Genomic DNA, 10570 nt, shown 5'->3' on the forward strand with positions numbered 1-10570 from the left:
TTTGAGACCTTCCAAGTATCACCGGTAAAGACTGTAACAAATCCTTCACTTGCCAATTGCCCCACAGAAATCAAATTCTTCCTCAACCGAACATGTCCGACGCCCCTCAATAACCATGACGAGCCATTCATCTTGATATGCACATCACCCTTTGCCGACAATGTCAAGGTTGGTCATCACCAGAAAGACCGTTCAAAGGTCACCTTCGGTGTAGTTCTCAAGGAACTCGATGTGAGGTAGCATGGAAAGATGGCCGGAATCAAGTACCCAAGACTCCTTCTTGTGCTCCATCGAACATATCAAAGCGTCATCTACCATCTCAACAACATTAGCTTCTTGATTCTTTTCTTGTTCTTATTAATGTTGTTGTTGTTTCTTGGTGCCGGGTAATGGGGCTATAGTGGCGCCTACCACAATTATAGCACACCACTTCACTTATGTCTCGAGGTTTGTGTTCAACGCTTTTGCAATTGGGAGGCTTGAGATTTCGATCTCCCCTCCACTTTTTCTTAACGACTCTGTTTGACTTTCTTCCCTACTTTTCGATTCTTTCAATGCCGGGCCACGAAGTTGATCCCAAGATGACGGACAATCTGTCTCGATTTTCGGTTAGTACCATACTAACAACATGCTCAAACTTCAACTTGGTCATTCCTCAAGCAGAGCCACTAATAGCCGCCATAGTCGAGATTCCAACTTGGAGGCAATTGTCCAAGTATCGCCAAAGCTAGCACCTCATCACTAAATGTAATCTCAACCGACTCCAATTGGTCCTTAGTTTGGTTGAATTCATTTAGGTGATCCTTGAAGGAGGTCCCTCCAACATTTTCATACTAAATAGCTTGGTGATCAAATAGACTTTGTTTTGCGGCCGAGGGTTGTTCATACATCGTAAAGTGCCTCCATGAGAGACTTCGCCTTCTTCGGGCCTTTGATATTGAAGGCTACCGAAAGACTCAATCGGATTGTGGCCAAGGCCTTTCTATCTTGCAAATCCCATTTATCTTGCGGAATCTCATCGGGCTTCTCACATATCAATGTTTCCATCAAATCCTTTTGATAGAGAACATCCTCAATTTGCATCTTCCAATAGCCGAAGTTTGTTCCGTCAAACTTCTCTATCTTGTAGCTTTCCTTTTCGGTCGTCATGACTTCCACTTGAACCAACGCAACGGTGGAGACTCTCTCAGAGGAATTTCTTCAAACACCTAGCTCTCTCTGTGCCAAAGGTGGAAACTTTCCTCACACACCTTGTTCCACTGATTCAAAACCGTGCTCTGATACCACTTGTTGGGAGATTTCACTAGAAGGTCACACCTCAATCTAGCTACTTTCTATCCCAAATGATTTCAACTTGGAGATCACACCAAGGAAATCACCCACCCAAGACTTTGGTAGTTATCACAACAACCTCAACCAAGCAAAACCACTACTGTATCATCACAATTCATAGCAACAATAATAATGGAAGTAAATACGCAAAGAGACACAAAGATTTAGGTGGTTCGGTAAATGTTACCTACATCCACACACAAGAGCCGAGTTTCCTTTATAACAAAGATTGGAGAGTTTACAAGAGATCAAGAATCAATAAGAAGAGGCCTCACTCAAACCCTAGCTCAATAGAGCTCCCACAATACCCTAGAAATGAATCTCTCAAAGTTGTACTTCAAAACCCTAATCTATTTCCTTTATATAGGTGTACATAGACAAAGGGGAAGTAAAATGGGCTTGGGGCAATTTCGATGGCTTTATAGGTGAGCCTTGCGCCCTCTTCATCGAGCATGAAGCGAGTCCGCCTTTAGGGTGAGCTTGAAGCCGCTCTCTTCTTCTTCGGACATCAAGGTTTTGGACGAAAGCGCTGTCGCCCTCTTCATCGAGTTTGTAACGAGAGTGGTGAACGGACACCGGAGCAAAGCTCGACAGTTCCAACAACCCAACACAAGGATGTTCGGGGGGATCAGTTAGCTAAGCAAACTTTTGTTCAAGAACCTGGAATTACAAGTATAGCATTTACTGATAGCACTCCTATCTAGAATGAACCTGAAAGTAGAACAAATATAGGTAATCAGCCTGGAGAAAAGACTTTGAAGAAAGAGTTATGGAGAGAATTTGAGGCTGCATCATTGTCATCAAATGTGTTGCGATTGGATGCCTCGGTCTTTCGAGACACTTCTAGAAAGGGATTCCTTGACAGACTTGAAGAGGTCTGTGAAGATATGAGTTTAGAGCCTGAAGGTTTGAGCTAATAGACATTGAAGGATGTTTTGAACCTGTAAACTGTTCACAAGTCACCCTCTGCTTGTATAATTTTGCATTTTGTAAACCTGTATGGCTGTATGACATCAATGCAAGTAATTATGTCAATTGCTTGGTTAAAAAAATACCAAGATGCATCTCACAACAAATCTATTAATAAACAAAATATATATATATATATAGGTTGACAGCCGAAAATCTAACAGCAACCTTACAGTCGAAATTCACCGTTGGATCACCCAATCTAAATTAGAAATCAAAGGCCCAAATATTGCCTTAACTAAATAGAACCGGGGTATTTTGGTAAATTATTTTCATTCTCTCCCAATTTTGATTTCTATTTTACGATCAAAACCCTTACCTTCTCGCTCTCTCTCTCTCCAAAAACCGAAAATTTCCATTTTAACTATCAAAAATCAAAATCAACCGGAACCCAAAACAAGAATATGAACATTCTAGTGTTCATAGTCCACAAGAATATGAACATCCTAGTGGACTATGAACACTGAATGTTCATACTCTTGTTGGACTGAATGTTCATAGTGTATGAACACTGAATGTTCATACTCTTGTTGGACTGAATGTTCATAGTGTATGAACACTGAATGTTCATACTCTTGTTAGACTATGAACATTCATACACTAGGAACACTGAAGGTTCATACTCTTGTTGGACTATGAACATTCAGTGTTCATAGTCCACTAGGAGTATGAACACTGAATGTTCATACTCCTGTTTCTTGATTTTTCTACGTCACCACACTTTCTTGAAACTTGAAAGCCAGCCATGGCAAACAACTTTGATCCCAGGTTACGAACTTCGTACATCATTGAAAAGAAACTCAGTTGTGGCAATGTGACATCGAAAGTACACCAAGCCAAATTAAAAGACTAAAACGCTGCTGACCTTGCTATCAAGATTCTTGACCTAAGCCAAACTGCTTCAACTTTCTACTCGATTGAAGACCTACCACCACACCCCAACATTCTTCCTCATCTACATATCAAAATAACTGAAGATAACTATTGGGTAGTTATGCCCCTAATGAACTGTGGGTCTCTCAGCAATCTTGCATCAAAGTTGAACTCTGGGTTAACGGAAATTGAGGTTTGTACGATTTTGAGAGAAGTTGTGAAAGGGGTCTAGTTCTTGCATGAAAATGGGTGTGCACACAAGGATTTGAAGATGTGGTCCACAAATCGAAAATGGGTTCTTCAAATTTGGATGCTGAAAATCGAAAATAGATTCAAATTTGGGTACGTGAAATAGAATAGTTTGTTGGAGGAGAGGCGTTTGTTTTGGGTTCGGTTTGATTTTGATTTTTGATAGTTAAAATGGAAATTTTCGGTTTTTGGAGAGAGAGAGAGAGCGAGAAGGTAAGGGTTTTGATCGTAAAATAGAAATGAAAATTGGGAGAGAAAGAAAATAATTTACCAAAATACCCCTGTTCTATTTAGTTAAGGCAATATTTGGGCCTTTGATTTCTAATTTAGATTGGGTGATTGTAAGGTTGTTGTTAGATTTTGATCGTCAACCTATCCCCATATATATATATATATATATATATATATATATATATATATATATATATATATATATATATCGGGCGGATAGGTTGATAAATAAAAATCTAACAACAAATATATATATATATATATATAATATCAAAGACCGCTACGCTCATAAGGAAAGGACCTAGTCATTTATAGTTAAGTTTGTTAATGCATGTAATTGAGCTCAGAGAAATGCTTTTTGGGGGCATGTGAAGCAAAACCATTGAAAAAACATCAGACTACGTTCCTTCCATTTATGAAAGACGTTATATCAAATAACATTATTTAACAGGAATGTCAAATCCAAAACAATCACATTCAAAGCTTGACAAAATATTTATAAGCATCAAATTTCAATGAAGGTAGATTCTTCACAACTAGCATAGTGCAGATAGAACTTTATAAAAAAAAAAAGTTTGGGAGGATGAATATAAGGTTACAGACCTAAAAGCAGAATGTAAAAATCTAGATGTGAAACAAAAATTGACTAAAAGTTCAAACTAAAAGTTCTAGATGCTTTGTAAGGTCTTAACCCTCAAGAATCAGTTGTCACTTGTGTAATAACAATAATATTCTTTTTAATTACTTGTGTCCCCATGTCCTATACTTCATATAGCTCTCTGTGCCGGACATTCCGTATCCTTGTCAGACGCAAACATGTGTATAAACATCTAGATATAAACATATATTTTTTAAACACGTGTATCTCACATGGAAACTTCGCTAAAAAGAATACAGACAACAAACATTTTGACAATTATATTCTTTTCAATTACTTGAGTCCCCATGTCCTATACTTCATATAGCTCACTGTGTCGGACACCAACACGCGTATCTGAGTAAATATGATTTAAATATAAACATATATTTTTTAAACACGTGTATGCATGGAAACTTCGCTATGAAGAATACAGACAACAAACATTTTGACATCCATCAATAGTATTAGAAACTGATTCGAAAATTATCACAATCGAGCAATCAAGTATGAGAAACAGAGGAGGAAATAGGGGATATACCTGTTGGAGAGAAAAAGCCGCGAAATTTGTCCCTTCACCATTTATTGACAAGTTAACTTTTTGCACTTTCCCTCTTTCAGTGTGATTCAATTTGATGCTGTGATCTGCCCCAAAGTCTGCACATTTGTCAATGACTATATATATAACACCACCCTGCAAGTTCCCACCTATAAAGGGGATCCTCGTCAATGCTTTCAACACGTCCAATTTTGCTAGGCATTTTTCCAAAGTCTCCTTTGACTTCATCCGTTTAGTTTCAAGTACGTATCTCTTTGTTCTTAACCTCGACCTTGTAACAATGGATGTGCTCTATTCGGAACATGCCATGCTCTTACGAAGCTCTATTCATGACTACGGAATCTTCTTGACTGTACCCCTGGTGAATGTTTACAGCAACAATGGCATTCTATCCATTGTAGATTTCACACATTGGATGAACATTTTTCCCTAGGGGATACTCATGTTTTCCAAGACAATCAGAAATCACTATTCGAGAAAGAGGTCTTTGGGGATAGTACAGCTAATGAGACAAAATATCAACTCTAATTTTTGGGTTTGTGGTGGAGAAACCGGCCAATTACTTGCTGGGAGTGCTTCTCTTGGTAGAGAGCCCTCCTAGCATTGTCATGGTTGGTAAATGGTATGATACCACAGCTTAGGCCCAACAGAAAAGATGGATCCAGCTCACAAAGTAAGTAGACATTTTCTTATGAGAAAAGATACTTGATTCCCCATGCAGTTTAACAGTCCTTTTCTTCTTCATTCCCCTCAAGCTCTATTACTCCCTCATTCATAAGAGACTGTATGTTGTAACCTCCTTTTAACAAATATATCTCCTTCAGATATTCAACAACCAAAAGGAGTCGCAAGATTCTCCCAGAATCAGAAAATATATGGACCACCAGTTGTTGTTATAATAATTTAAGAAACTCAACTCTATGAAAAAGAAGTTGAAACTAACCAGAATTAAAGTATCTTTAGGGCCAAAACTGAATCCCCATTTCTGGCTATCTATCTTTATTGCGGACATCATCTTTATACTATTGGTTAGGAGGTCCAGGGCTTCTCATTTGCGACCTTTCTCCATCAAACAGACATTAATCCCTGCCATCGACATTCAACGGGCTGCAACAGAACCACCATATCCCGACCCAATAACAACAACATCATACCCTTTAGCTTCATCTCCATGACCAAATTTCTTGTCTTGCATTTGTTTCTCTTTACATGTTCCAGTTAAAGAGAATAGAATGTGGGATTTTTCTTACTTATAATCTGTTTGGGTGCATGAGTTACCACAAATACTATGAACTTGGTATCTTTTGAAAACCTACAATAGCCCCATGGTTTGTGTATCAGCATAATAAAGTAAGAAAACCATTATGGCTCGAAAAAGTGCAATCTTAGCATGCAGAAAATTTCCATCTCCACATCATATCACGGATTGGTTGCATTTGGTTGCCAGCCATGCTTTTGAACCCATGCTTTTGAACTTTATAAATCCCAGTCTGACAAAGCTTACTGCGTCATTAGTAAATTAGAAATTATAAGTCACAAAACTGTGGAAACATAATATGCATAACAAAATTGCTTTGTAAGGGAGAAGAACGTGCCATCACCTATACCAAGAAGAGCCCCCCGAAAACTCGACCTCTGAGGCTATGAACAATTCTCACCTTCAAGAAAATAGCAAGAGATTCAGTGTTCGTTGGAAGAGAAAGATAGATAACTATCAAAGGAACACAACTACATGCAATAACTTACCAAACACTTGAATTGCAGGCACTATTTTATTTAACTCAGGAACTAAATTAACATACTCCTGTGCTTCAAGGGACAAATGAGGTTGCTCTCACTTCATCACCTCCCCCTCGCCTCTCTTTATCTGGGCTTGGGACCAGTAACACAAAGATTTAGTTTGCGTCGACGGAGCTCAAAAAGGGGTTAAGTTAGTACAATGAAGCCTACCACCTGAAAAAGAAAATCCACACAATTGCGAGTACCACCATAAATGAGAAATTATTAAAAGGACAAACGATAACATAAAAAGAAAATTCCATTCTATTATACATTCCATCATGTATCTAAATGAGGACTTCATCAAGCTTAATCAATTTTGGAGCGAGAAGACCAACAATAACAATTGACTAGATCTAAGCACCAACACAAGTAACCCATAATTATTTGAAAGAAACACCCATTTTCAGATTCTAAAAACACACTTCAAGAACAAAGCTTTAGTACATAATTCAAAACCCAAAGTGATATGATTCAATACACAAAACTTTGTTAATTAAATAAACTGTTAACTTGAAATCAAAGTGAAAAGTTAACAGACTTGCTATTTGGGTTCCCTATTTGAAGCCAACATGATCAGAACATTAAGATAAAATAAATATATCATATAAAGATGCAACCTTTTGCCATGGTTGACAATTTATACTTATATATTGGTAACATACACCCTAATAATCTTATGTCCACACAAACCCAAAAGCTAATTCCTTTTTTTTTTCGAAAAATGGAAACACTAAAACCCTCAACCAAATTATGGGAGCATTTTGACTGTGTAAAAGTCTTGGTCATAGGAGTCCCATTATGCAATCAGGAAGACTCCCAAGTACCTTTTTTGCAGACTCCATGTACTTACCATGCAATCAGGAAGACTCCCAGAATCTATTTGTGTATAACATCAACTCACGTCTACTAGGTAATGTTTTATTTAGTGAATCCTCTTTTAATTGCAGGCCAAAGAAGAAGCTTCCTTCAGTAGATGGAGCAATTGATTGTGTATGTAACACCCCAACCAAAACCCTTATTGTTACAAAGGAAGAAGAAAATAAGATGAAGAAAATGAAGGAGAAAAGGACGACTTACCCCAGTTGGCAACACTGGAAGCGGTGGCGGTGGCGGTGCGGCAGCGACAGTGGTGGTTTTCTCTGTGCTTATCTCTTCATTTTTATTTTTGTTATTGAAAGGGGTGAGAGATGAGCGCGAGAAAGAAAACATTCCCCCCAAAGTTTTAACTAGGGGTGTGCATGGTTACCCAATTATCCGAACCCGAACCAGAATCGAAACCATTTATAGCGGGTCTGGGTCTTAAAATGTTATACCCATTTAAAGTGGGTCTTCAAGAACCGAATCCGTTAGAACCAAATAGTAAAAAACCGATGGGTACCCGAATCGAAACCGGAACCGATTAGTTTGATTTTGATATATAGAATTTAGTATTATATTACACTAAATAAAAACAAACCCAAACATTATTATTATATATAGTATTATATATAGTTTATATTTGTTAGGTGTAAAATTATACTAAATATATATAACATTTAGCATAATAGTGAATGTGTGTTATTAAATGCATATTTTATAATATTACATTAAATATGTGTATTATAAATATTAATAATAATATTTACGTGTCTACGTCTATACGTATAGTCGTATACTATGAATTAACTTATGCACTGTCTATATTAACTAATACACATGAACGTGTACGTGCTTGATATATTACATGTATATATATTAGATAACGAATACGTGCAATGCTAACTAACAATTGTAGTACATGTGGTATTTATTCTATAAATGACGCATTACGTATAGTATAATATACATATGTTCGATTTAAAATATACACATACATATAATGTATGAGAATGTATTTAAAAATTTTAGATAGCTTTCAAATATTATTATTGAATTTAGGACCATTACTTCTTATGAGAGGACAAAAATATCGATGACAAGTGTTATAGTCCCCGTAAACCAACTTTTATATCGGTTATATAACTAAAAAAAATAATTTTAGCAATAAAAATGTATAACCCGATAAGGAACCGAAACTGGAACCGGAACCGACTTATTTAATGGATATGGGTCCGGGTTTTCAAAATATAGGAAAAAACCCAAAAGAACCGAACCCGATAGGAACCGTTAAAAATAAACCCAAAACCGAAACCGGTAAAAACCGACCCAGAACCGACCCATGAACACCCCTAATTTTAACCCACTTTCATTTGTTTTCATTTTGTTATTTTATTTTGTATTTTCAATAGGTAACACTTCTCCATCCGTCACATAATATTGATCAAATGTGACAAAATAAATCAATTATTTTGCCTACAGAATATGTAACGGTTAGCAACATTTATAACGGAAGGGCTTGTGTGACAACAATTGTAACGGATGAAGATGTGTTAGTAATCAATTTTCCTAAATGTTGCAATTTCAGTGTTATGGTGTAGTGCTAGAAATTTGAAAACATGGTGATGGTTAATGTGTGGAAGAGTAGAGAAAAACTCGGTGAAAAATGGAAGGGTCGGTGTGTGGAGCTAAGGGCGCGGGTCGCGGGCACGGGCACACTCAATTTGACCTAAACAAGAGGGCGGGCGCACTCGATCTTGAGAGCAACAGGAGATGTTCTTGAATGGAGGCGAGGAAGAAGAATAGGGAAAAAGCGTGGGCTATTTAAATAGGGAGGCACTTGCGTGGCACATGCCCTAGTAAGGTTTTAAAATTTTGGGTCCAAGCCCAAAACAATTTCGTAATACCCATCCTATAATTTGCCTCGTATAGCTTAAAACTAAAATTCTCGATACGCTAACGGTCCAATTTTAGCGAATGAGCTATGAAAATGATCAGTAGAGAAGATACAATCCAAGGATCTATAAAAAAAAAACTCAAATCTAACCGTAGGTGACACCTAAAGAGATGGAAAACGTCTCAAAACGCGTAAATGACATACGTTATGTGATCGAAAGAAATCTAAATTCATAGATTGTGTCAACACGAATCAAAGTACGACTAAACGACAGAATGAATAAGAATAGGAAGTTGAGTGATCAAGAATGGAAAGACCAAACACCCCACCCCTAAACAAAATTTTGAAAACAGGGTTTAGAAAATTTATTTAAAACGTGGGTCATTTAAAGTCAGATTCCTGAGACTTACTAGACTAATGTTTATCAGATTTAAATATTTTTAACTTTTTATGAATAAGGTTTAATATAAAAGAATAAAATAAATTAAAGCAATAAGGACATAATTCACTCCATATAGAAACACGGCTCAAAAACGAGAAAACATGTAAGAGTGGAAAACGTGAATTATGTTAAACGTGGACTTAGGATCCGGTACTTACAGCCACACACTCCAAAGGGAGGACCCGGTTACCTTAATGGTGCACTCCCAATATATATAGAATGAATAGGAAGTACACCAAGCATTAATGGTCAGTCCTCATAGACAGGGTCCTATAGAAGGACATTCTCCACAGCTGGAGGCCTTAACTCATGAAAAGATTTTAAACGTTGGCCATTGACTTGAAAAGTATTGTTGTCTTTGGGATTCACCAAGGTGATTTCTTCGTGAGGGGTGACATCAGTAACCAGAAAAGGACCAGACCAACGGGTTTTTAATTTCCCTAGGAAAATATGCAAACGTGAGTTGTAAAGCAAAATCTTTTGACCAACTACAAACTCTTTACGCAAAATCTATTTATCATGAACATGTTTCATGTTAGCTTTATAATCCTTCGCGAGATCATAAGAAACACTACGAAGTTCTTCCAGCTCATTTAACTACAATTTGCGCTTGACACCAGCCTCATAAATATTGAAGTTTAGGCTTTTTATAGCCCACATAGCACGGTGCTCCAACTCAACGGGTAAGTGACAATGTTTTCCAAATAACACAAGTCTAAAGGGAGACATTTCTATAGGAGTTTT

General features: G+C 37.2%; 1 long non-coding RNA gene across 1 annotated transcript; it reads right to left on the reverse strand.

The window, feature by feature from the left end:
• Positions 1 to 2065: 2065 nt before the first annotated feature.
• Positions 2066 to 7121, reverse strand: LOC147492985 (uncharacterized). The gene is made up of 3 exons (XR_015200053.1): positions 6597 to 7121; positions 4833 to 6508; positions 2066 to 2335 (listed from the first exon to the last, which is right to left on the reverse strand). It is a non-coding gene; the product is annotated as an uncharacterized LOC147492985 (long non-coding RNA).
• Between the last annotated feature and the right edge of the window lie 3449 nt (positions 7122 to 10570).

Source organism: Coptis chinensis, chromosome 6 (assembly GCF_015680905.1).
Source record: "Coptis chinensis isolate HL-2020 chromosome 6, ASM1568090v1, whole genome shotgun sequence".
NCBI classification, from domain to species: Eukaryota; Viridiplantae; Streptophyta; class Magnoliopsida; order Ranunculales; family Ranunculaceae; genus Coptis; species Coptis chinensis.